Genomic DNA, 9,363 nt, shown 5'->3' on the forward strand with positions numbered 1-9,363 from the left:
CCAGTATAGCAAGTACAGTTGCCACAGTATAGCAAGTACAGTTAGCCCAGTATAGCTAGTACAGTTGCCACAATATAGCAAGTACAGTTAGCCCAGTATAGCAAGTACAGTTAGCCCAGTATAGCAAGTACAGTTACCACAGTATAGCAAGTACAGTTAGCCCAGTATAGCTAGTACAGTTGCCACAGTATAGCAAGTACAGTTAGCCCAGTATAGCAAGTACAGTTACCACAGTATAGCAAGTACAGTTACCACACTATAGCAAGTACAGTTACCACAGTATAGCTAGTACAGGTACCACAGTATAGCTAGTACAGTTACCACAGTATAGCAAGTACAGTTGCCACAGTATAGCAAGTACAGTTACCACAGTATAGCAAGTACAGTTACCACAGTATAGCAAGTACAGTTACCACAGTATAGCAAGTACAGTTGCCACAGTATAGCAAGTACAGTTGCCCCAGTATAGCAAGTACAGTTACCACAGTATAGCAAGTACAGTTACCACAGTATAGCAAGTACAGTTAGCCCAGTATAGCTAGTACAGTTGCCACAGTATAGCAAGTACAGTTAGCCCAGTATAGCAAGTACAGTTACCACAGTATAGCAAGTACAGTTAGCCCAGTATAGCAAGTACAGTTACCACACTATAGCAAGTACAGTTACCACAGTATAGCTAGTACAGGTACCACAGTATAGCTAGTACAGTTAGCCCAGTATAGCAAGTACAGTTACCACACTATAGCAAGTACAGTTACCACAGTATAGCAAGTACAGTTACCACAGTATAGCAAGTACAGTTACCACAGTATAGCAAGTACAGTTGCCCCAGTATAGGGAGTATAGTTGCCACAGTATAGCAAGTACAGTTAGCCCAGTATAGCAAGTACAGTTACCACAGTATAGCAAGTACAGTTACCACAGTATAGCAAGTACAGTTGCCCCAGTATAGGGAGTATGGTTGCCACAGTATAGCAAGTACAGTTAGCCCAGTATAGCAAGTACAGTTACCACAGTATGGCAAGTACAGTTACCACAGTATAGCAAGTACAGTTGCCCCAGTATAGGGAGTATAGTTGCCACAGTATAGCAAGTACAGTTAGCCCAGTATAGCAAGTACAGTTAGCCCAGTATAGCAAGTACAGTTACCACAGTATAGCAAGTACAGTTGCCCCAGTATAGGGAGTATAGTTGCCACAGTATAGCAAGTAGAGGGAACGAAGAGGAGAGCCGCAGCTGAAAGAATATAAGGAAGGAAGCGGCCGCCCGCTCATAAGGTAACAGGAGCGGTAAGTAGGTATCTAGGTATAGTTGCCCCCAGTATAGGTAGCTAACACAGTTGCCCCTGTATAAGGACTATAGTTGCCTCAGTATAGTTAGTTAGGTAGTATAGTTACCCCAATATAGTTAGTATAGTTACCCCAGTATAGTTAGTACAGTTACCCCAGTATAGCAAGTACAGTTACCACACTATAGCAAGTACAGTTACCACACTATAGCAAGTACAGTTACCACAGTATAGCAAGTACAGTTACCACAGTTACCACAGTATAGCAAGTACAGTTGCCACAGTATAGCAAGTACAGTTACCACAGTATAGCAAGTACAGTTACCACACTATAGCAAGTACAGTTACCACACTATAGCAAGTACAGTTACCACAGTATAGCAAGTACAGTTACCACAGTTACCACAGTATAGCAAGTACAGTTGCCACAGTATAGCAAGTACAGTTACCACAGTATAGCAAGTACAGTTAGCCCAGTATAGCAAGTACAGTTACCACAGTATAGCAAGTACAGTTACCACACTATAGCAAGTACAGTTACCACAGTATGGCTAGTACAGGTACCACAGTATAGCTAGTACAGTTACCACAGTATAGCAAGTACAGTTGCCACAGTATAGCAAGTACAGTTGCCACAGTATAGCAAGTACAGTTACCACAGTATAGCAAGTACAGTTAGCCCAGTATAGCAAGTACAGTTACCACAGTATAGCAAGTACAGTTACCACAGTATAGCAAGTACAGTTAGCCCAGTATAGCAAGTACAGTTACCACAGTATAGCAAGTACAGTTACCACAGTATAGCAAGTACAGTTACCACAGTATAGCTAGTACAGGTACCACAGTATAGCTAGTACAGTTGCCACAGTATAGCAAGTACAGTTGCCACAGTATAGCAAGTACAGTTGCCACAGTATAGCAAGTACAGTTGCCACAGTATAGCAAGTACAGTTACCACAGTATAGCAAGTACAGTTACCACAGTATAGCAAGTACAGTTAGCCCAGTATAGCAAGTACAGTTGCCACAGTATAGCAAGTACAGTTAGCCCAGTATAGCTAGTACAGTTGCCACAGTATAGCAAGTACAGTTAGCCCAGTATAGCAAGTACAGTTAGCCCAGTATAGCAAGTACAGTTACCACAGTATAGCAAGTACAGTTAGCCCAGTATAGCTAGTACAGTTGCCACAGTATAGCAAGTACAGTTAGCCCAGTATAGCAAGTACAGTTACCACAGTATAGCAAGTACAGTTACCACACTATAGCAAGTACAGTTACCACAGTATAGCTAGTACAGGTACCACAGTATAGCTAGTACAGTTACCACAGTATAGCAAGTACAGTTGCCACAGTATAGCAAGTACAGTTACCACAGTATAGCAAGTACAGTTACCACAGTATAGCAAGTACAGTTACCACAGTATAGCAAGTACAGTTGCCACAGTATAGCAAGTACAGTTACCACAGTTTAGCAAGTACAGTTACCACAGTATAGCAAGTACAGTTAGCCCAGTATAGCTAGTACAGTTGCCACAGTATAGCAAGTACAGTTAGCCCAGTATAGCAAGTACAGTTACCACAGTATAGCAAGTACAGTTAGCCCAGTATAGCAAGTACAGTTACCACACTATAGCAAGTACAGTTACCACAGTATAGCAAGTACAGTTACCACAGTATAGCAAGTACAGTTACCACAGTATAGCAAGTACAGTTGCCCCAGTATAGGGAGTATAGTTGCCACAGTATAGCAAGTACAGTTAGCCCAGTATAGCAAGTACAGTTATCACAGTATAGCAAGTACAGTTACCACAGTATAGCAAGTACAGTTGCCCCAGTATAGGGAGTATGGTTGCCACAGTATAGCAAGTACAGTTAGCCCAGTATAGCAAGTATAGTTAGCCCAGTATAGCAAGTACAGTTACCACAGTATGGCAAGTACAGTTACCACAGTATAGCAAGTACAGTTGCCCCAGTATAGGGAGTATAGTTGCCACAGTATAGCAAGTACAGTTAGCCCAGTATAGCAAGTACAGTTAGCCCAGTATAGCAAGTACAGTTAGCCCAGTATAGCAAGTACAGTTACCACAGTATAGCAAGTACAGTTGCCCCAGTATAGGGAGTATAGTTGCCACAGTATAGCAAGTAGAGGGAACGAAGAGGAGAGCCGCAGCTGAAAGAATATAAGGAAGGAAGCGGCCGCCCGCTCATAAGGTAACAGGAGCGGCGGCCGCGGGGGGAGAGGGAGAAGCCGCGGCCCCCCAGAAATCTGCTCAAGGACCCCCAGGGGGCCACGGCCCCCAGGTTGGGGACCCATGCTGTAGGGGGTCGGAGGAAAATGAGTTGAAGTTACCCGGGGCTTCTAATGGTCCCCCGCAGACATCCTGTGCCTGCGCAGCCACTCACCGATGCTCCCGCCCCAACTCCGGTTCACTTCTGGAATTTCAGACTTTAAAGTCAGAAAACCATTGTGCCTGCACGGCCGTGTCCTCGCTCCCGCTGGTGTCACCAGGAGCGTACTGTGCAGGCCCTGTATGGTCTGTGCCCGCGCAGTACACTCCTGGTGACATCAGGGGGAGCGAGGACACGGCAATGCAGGCGCAGTGGTTTTCAGACTTTAAAGTCTGAAATTCCAGAAGTGAACCGGAGGCGGGGCCGGAGCATCAGTGAGTGGCTGCGCAGGCACAGCATGTCTGCGGGGGACCATTAGAAGCCCCGGGTAAGTTCAACTCATTTTCCACCGACCCCCTACAGTATTCCTTTACTGCTTTAATCTGAAGACATGAGGGGTATGGAGGCTGACGTATTTATTTCCTTTTAAACAATGTGGATGGCCTGGCTGTCCTGCTAAGCCTCTACCGCTTATACTTTTAGCCATAGACACTGAACAAGCATGCAGATCAGATGTTTGACTGAAGCCTGACTGGATTAGCTGCATGCTGGTTCCAAGTGTGTGATTCAGACACTACTGATGCATGAAAGATCAGCAGGATAGCCAGGCAACTGGTGTTTATAATGAAATAAATATAGCAGCCTCCATATTGCTCTTAGTTCAGGTGTCCTTTAAGCAAGGCGGAGTAGGGGAAGGACTGGCCCAAGTTCATATTTAGTCACCATTTGCAGGGGTGTTGGGGTGTTAGGCTAAGCATCAAGTGGACTCAAAATGGGGACAAAAGAACATAGAAACCATCAAACAGAAAGTTTCAGTTTGGGCACCAGGCAAGCTTAGGCACTGGGAAAGGGAAGGACTGTCTGGAAGCCACTAGATGGGAAATGGTCACTGCTTGCCAGCTGAAGTATCAGTTTTCACTGGAGTCCCAGTATGCCTTCAGTTTTCTGTTGATTCAAGTGTGCCTTTATACTATCTTTGTAAAGTGCCAAAGTATCTTCTTCACTTCTGCTTTGTAGCTGAGGAGCAAAATATGAAGAGGACGACATTATAAAGCCATGTCTCCCCTCCCCACACTATAAAGCTGAGTATACTATCCTAGTGGTTGTGGGTCAGCATAAGCTATGTGAGTATTCTGGACTTCCTCAGGCATGATGATAGGGAGACTCCCGGGTGCAGCGCCTGGCCAGACACAGACATATATATATATGGGGGGAGTAGGGTTGCCACCCAGCCGGTATTCGGGCGGCAGGGCCGTTTTTTTCATTAGAAAGCCGGTGCCGGAATATTTTTTTTACCGGCAGGGCATTTGCTCAGGATTTGCCGGTAAAAACAAGAGGAGAAACAGAGCATTGCTATATAAAACCTCCCCAAACTGCTGCCAGCCAATGAGAGTGCTTCCACTGGCTGGGCTGGCCCGCCCCTCTCCTGTGCCTACACTAGCTGTTCGTGGCCGAGGTGCAGAAGAGGAAGTGCAATGTATTCTACACGCAGCAAGCAGAGTGTCTGCCCCTCCTCCTCTGCAGTCAGTGCAGTCTTCTGAAACTTTGAAGTCTGCAGCGTCACACAGGTTCTCCATAATTACATTCTATGTTTCTCATGGTCGGCTCAGTTGTCAGTCTGTCACAGTTCTCTTTCAGTGAATTGTTACGAGTGAATAGAGTATATTCCGCTGTACCAGGAGTCCAGGAGAGGCTACCTGTCGTAAAAATTCCTGAGGGACCAGGAGGTGTTAATGACAGGCTGTTACAGCGTCAAACATTTGTGAAGAAGGCTATTACCTAAAGATATGCAGATTAACACTGCAATCAAATGGGGCTTTTGAGCTTGCAAGTTGTCTGAAAAGCAGGAGCCCTGCAGCTACTTCAACCAATTCTTTTTTTCTGAATGGTAGCTATAGACGATAACAGACATTCCCACCTGTAAGGTGCCATGTCCATTTCCATTGGGGCATGTCACCAGTGCTGCTGCGAAGCTGAATCACTATAGTTATATGGTTATAGGGATTCAGGTGTGTGCTTTGGAGAACTGCTGTCCAGATTGGCAAGCGATCTGGACAGCAAGCTATTGTTTGAATCGGCAGTAGTTTCCCATCTGCACATTCAGACTTAATGGAAACAGTCTTTTTGCTTTTACAGGATAAAGACTCATTCACATCATAGGCACTTTGGTGCACATTTTGGCAGCACATATTATGTGCAACACGCAAGAATGGCAGAAGTGCACAGACCGCACTTCTATGCTGCGCTGTACAGTACAGCAGTGTGATGCGCTGTCACACTGCTGCATGCATTTTTCAGGAATCACAGCGCTGATCCCATTCACTGTAATGAATGAGATCAGCAGCGCGCAGATGGCGTGCAATCATATGCATTGTGTCCCAATAGCACGGCCAGTCTGCATCAGTGATGTGACTGAGTCCTTAGGCTACGTTCCCACCTGCTGCCAGATCACAAGCAGTCAGAGGGAGAGGACAGTGTAATGTCCTCTCCAATGGTCCGCTGGGATCTGGCTTTAGCCCAGGGCAGATAAACTCCCCTACAGGCGCAGAATCCTCCAGGACACCGAAGTACGATGAGGGGTGCGGGCACACCCGAGATGCCCATGCACAGAAGCCCGTGACTGCCCAGCAGAACAGAGAGATATAGCGGCAGAACAGAGGGGCCGAGGAGGATGGCGAGGGAGGCCCCGGTGCTCATGGGGCTTGAGGAAGCCCCAGGTAAGTATAAATAGGGGCTAGTGAACCATCTCAGGTTCACTTTAAAGGACAACTGAAGTGAGAGGTCTATGGAGGTGGCCATATTTATTTCATTTTCAGCAATACCGGTTGCCTGGCAGCTCAGCTGATCCTCTGCCTCTAATACTTTTCGATAGAGAGGTTATTGGCATTATTAAGACACTACTGCAGCCAAGCAGACTAGCAGATCCTGCACACAAACTTAGATCCTGCACACAAAAGGCTTCTTAAAGTATCTGCATTAGCAGCATACAGAGCAAGCAGAGGCACACAACATGTTTTGGGCATAGCTCTTCCTCACCTGAGAAAACCTGTCGTGTGCCTCTGCTTGCTCTGTATGCTGCTAATACAGATATTTTAAGAAGCCTTTTGTGTGCAGGATCTAAGTTTGTTCTAGTACATGGTGTTGCAGGAGAGGTGTACCCGCAGGGGGCTTGCACCGGCTTCCAGTTCTAGAGTTAGAGACCAGGGATGCTCAAATCTGACCCAGGAGATAGCCGGATAGTTGCTATCCGGATATCTCCCAGGACGGCTGTGCGGGGGTGTTTGGGGGAGGGGGGGGTGGGCGGTTCAAGCGGTCAAGCTTACCTGTCTGACGTCTTCTAGGTATGTCCCTCAGCGCCTCCCACGATGCGCTCCACACTTCCTCCTTCAACCTGGAAGGAGGAAGTGTTTGTACTACTCACGTGACCGCTGCGTGGAGCGCATCGTGGGAGGCGCCGAGGGACCCACCCCGCACAGCCCTCCTGGGAGATATCCGGATAGCAACTATCCGGCTATCTCCCGAGTCGGATTTGAGCATCCCTGTTAGAGACCTGTAATGGTGGTGAAGTGTGGTTGTTCCAGTAAAGCGGACCAGCAGTGCTGCCGGGCAACTGGTATTGTTTAAAAGGTAATGAATATGGCAGCCTCCATATCCCTCTCACTTCAGTTGCCCTTTAAAGTTAATGTGTGGTATGTCCTGCTACAGCAGGGGCATAACTGTATAACCAAGGGCTCCTTATCAAACTAATCTTAAGGCCTGATGAAACTTGTCCAAGGAGGCTGCTAACAACCACCTCTGCTAAAAAGCGTGTGTACAGCACGGGCGCCACCAGGCACCAAGCAGCCGCTTGGGGCCTCATGTTTTTAGGGGCCTCGGAGGCTCCGTGACGTCATCAAGACGTCACACTGTTGTCTGCGCCGCGGCGTCTAATAGGCAGCCAGCGCAGCCCCGCTCCAGCCTGCAGAGCAGGGTTACGGGAAGATGGCGTCCAAAGTCCTGTACTGGAGACTATTTGTGTCTCCAGTACAGGGCTTCGGGTGCCATCTTCCCGTGGCCCTGCTATTCAGTTCAGTGCGGGAGACTGCAGGAGGATCGTCCGGGGAGCTGCACGCCAGAGGTCGGCAGTGTGAGGGGACTTCTGTCAGGTGAGTAAATTTTTTTTTTTTTTTGCTGAAATGTGGCCCAAATTGTGTTTGTTTTCTGCTAAAATGTGGCCCAAATTGTGTTTGTTTTCTGCTAAAATGTGGCCCAAATTGCGTTTGTTTTCTGCTAAAATGTGGCCAAAATTGCGTTTGTTTTCTGCTAAAATGTGCCCCATATTGCGTTTGTTTTCTGTTAAAATGTGGCCCAAATTGCGTTTATTTTCTGCTGAAATGTGGCCCAAATTGCATTTTTTTTTGCTGAAATGTGGCCCAAATTGTGTTTGTTTTTTGCTGAAATGTGGCCCAAATTGTGTTTGTTTTCTGCTGACATGTTGCCCACATTGGCCTGGTGCACACCAAAAAACGCTAGCAGATCCGCAAAATGCTAGCAGATTTTGAAACGCTTTTTCTTATTTTTCTGTAGCGTTTCAGCTAGCATTTTGCGGTTTTGTGAAGCGTTTTTGGTGTAGTAGATTTCATGTATTGTTACAGTAAAGCTGTTACTGAACAGCTACTGTAACAAAAAACGCCTGGCAAACCGCTCTGAAGTGCCGTTTTTCAGAGCGGTTTGCATTTTTCCTATACTTAACATTGAGGCAGAAACGCCTCCGCAATCCAAAATCTGCAGCAGCCCGGGAGAATGCATTGTTTCCTTCCTAGCAAGCAAGCAACGTGTCTGCACAGCCTTTGCCCTGCAATGTCGCCCGAGGAATTGGGTCCCAATAGCCGTTGAGTGACATTGAGTATATGAACGGGACCTTTAGAGCCTTCTTAGCATTTAAGACTCCATCTTGAATGTTTCTGAAAGTACCCCTGAGCCAGGGTAAAATCTATTGAAGGATGCCCATTGTGGGCTATATTACCTTCATAGAAGTGTCCTGGCACTGCTCGTTATCCTCAGGGTTACCCCTATTAATCCACCAACCCCCCACTACTCTAAACTGCCAGGCGTGGGTTTTGATCAGCACAGTAATAGACAATGCTTGTGAATGAGCACTTGCTTTCTCTGTGTTTGCACCATTTGGAACTTACACCAGCGCAGTTCTGATTCGCACTCCATCGTTAGGCGGAGCCTCCTGGATTTCATATTCAACTGAAGGATTCCGTCAAATATGAAGGGGTATGGGAGACCCCAAGGACAATGAGCAGTACCTCAGTTCAGGGGTACTTTAAATTAAGGAACGACCTTTTTAAGGTAAAATAATCTTCTAATTATGAAAAATATGTCACTGCTATAAAAGCCACTATAAACAGCACCCGACTGACTGCAATAAGTAAAAAAAAAAGTATTGTGATTATTCACTGCAGGACTGAGGCTGTACAAATGCATAACCAGCCTGTAGGCTCGAGATGCGTTTTGTTGCTATGCAGGAGGCCCAGATCCAAACTAAGAATGTCGGGACAAACCACTCCCACTTTTAGGCCACACCCCCAGACCACGCCTACAAGCCAGTATTTTTCCCCCCAAAAGGTGGCAACCCTAGGGGGGAGTCACCCGGCTGTGTGACTATGAGGCACAGCATGTCCCCCAGGCTCCCCCACAAGT

The sequence above is a fragment of the Hyperolius riggenbachi genome, chromosome 2 (assembly GCF_040937935.1).
Source record: "Hyperolius riggenbachi isolate aHypRig1 chromosome 2, aHypRig1.pri, whole genome shotgun sequence".
Lineage (NCBI taxonomy): Eukaryota > Metazoa > Chordata > Amphibia > Anura > Hyperoliidae > Hyperolius > Hyperolius riggenbachi.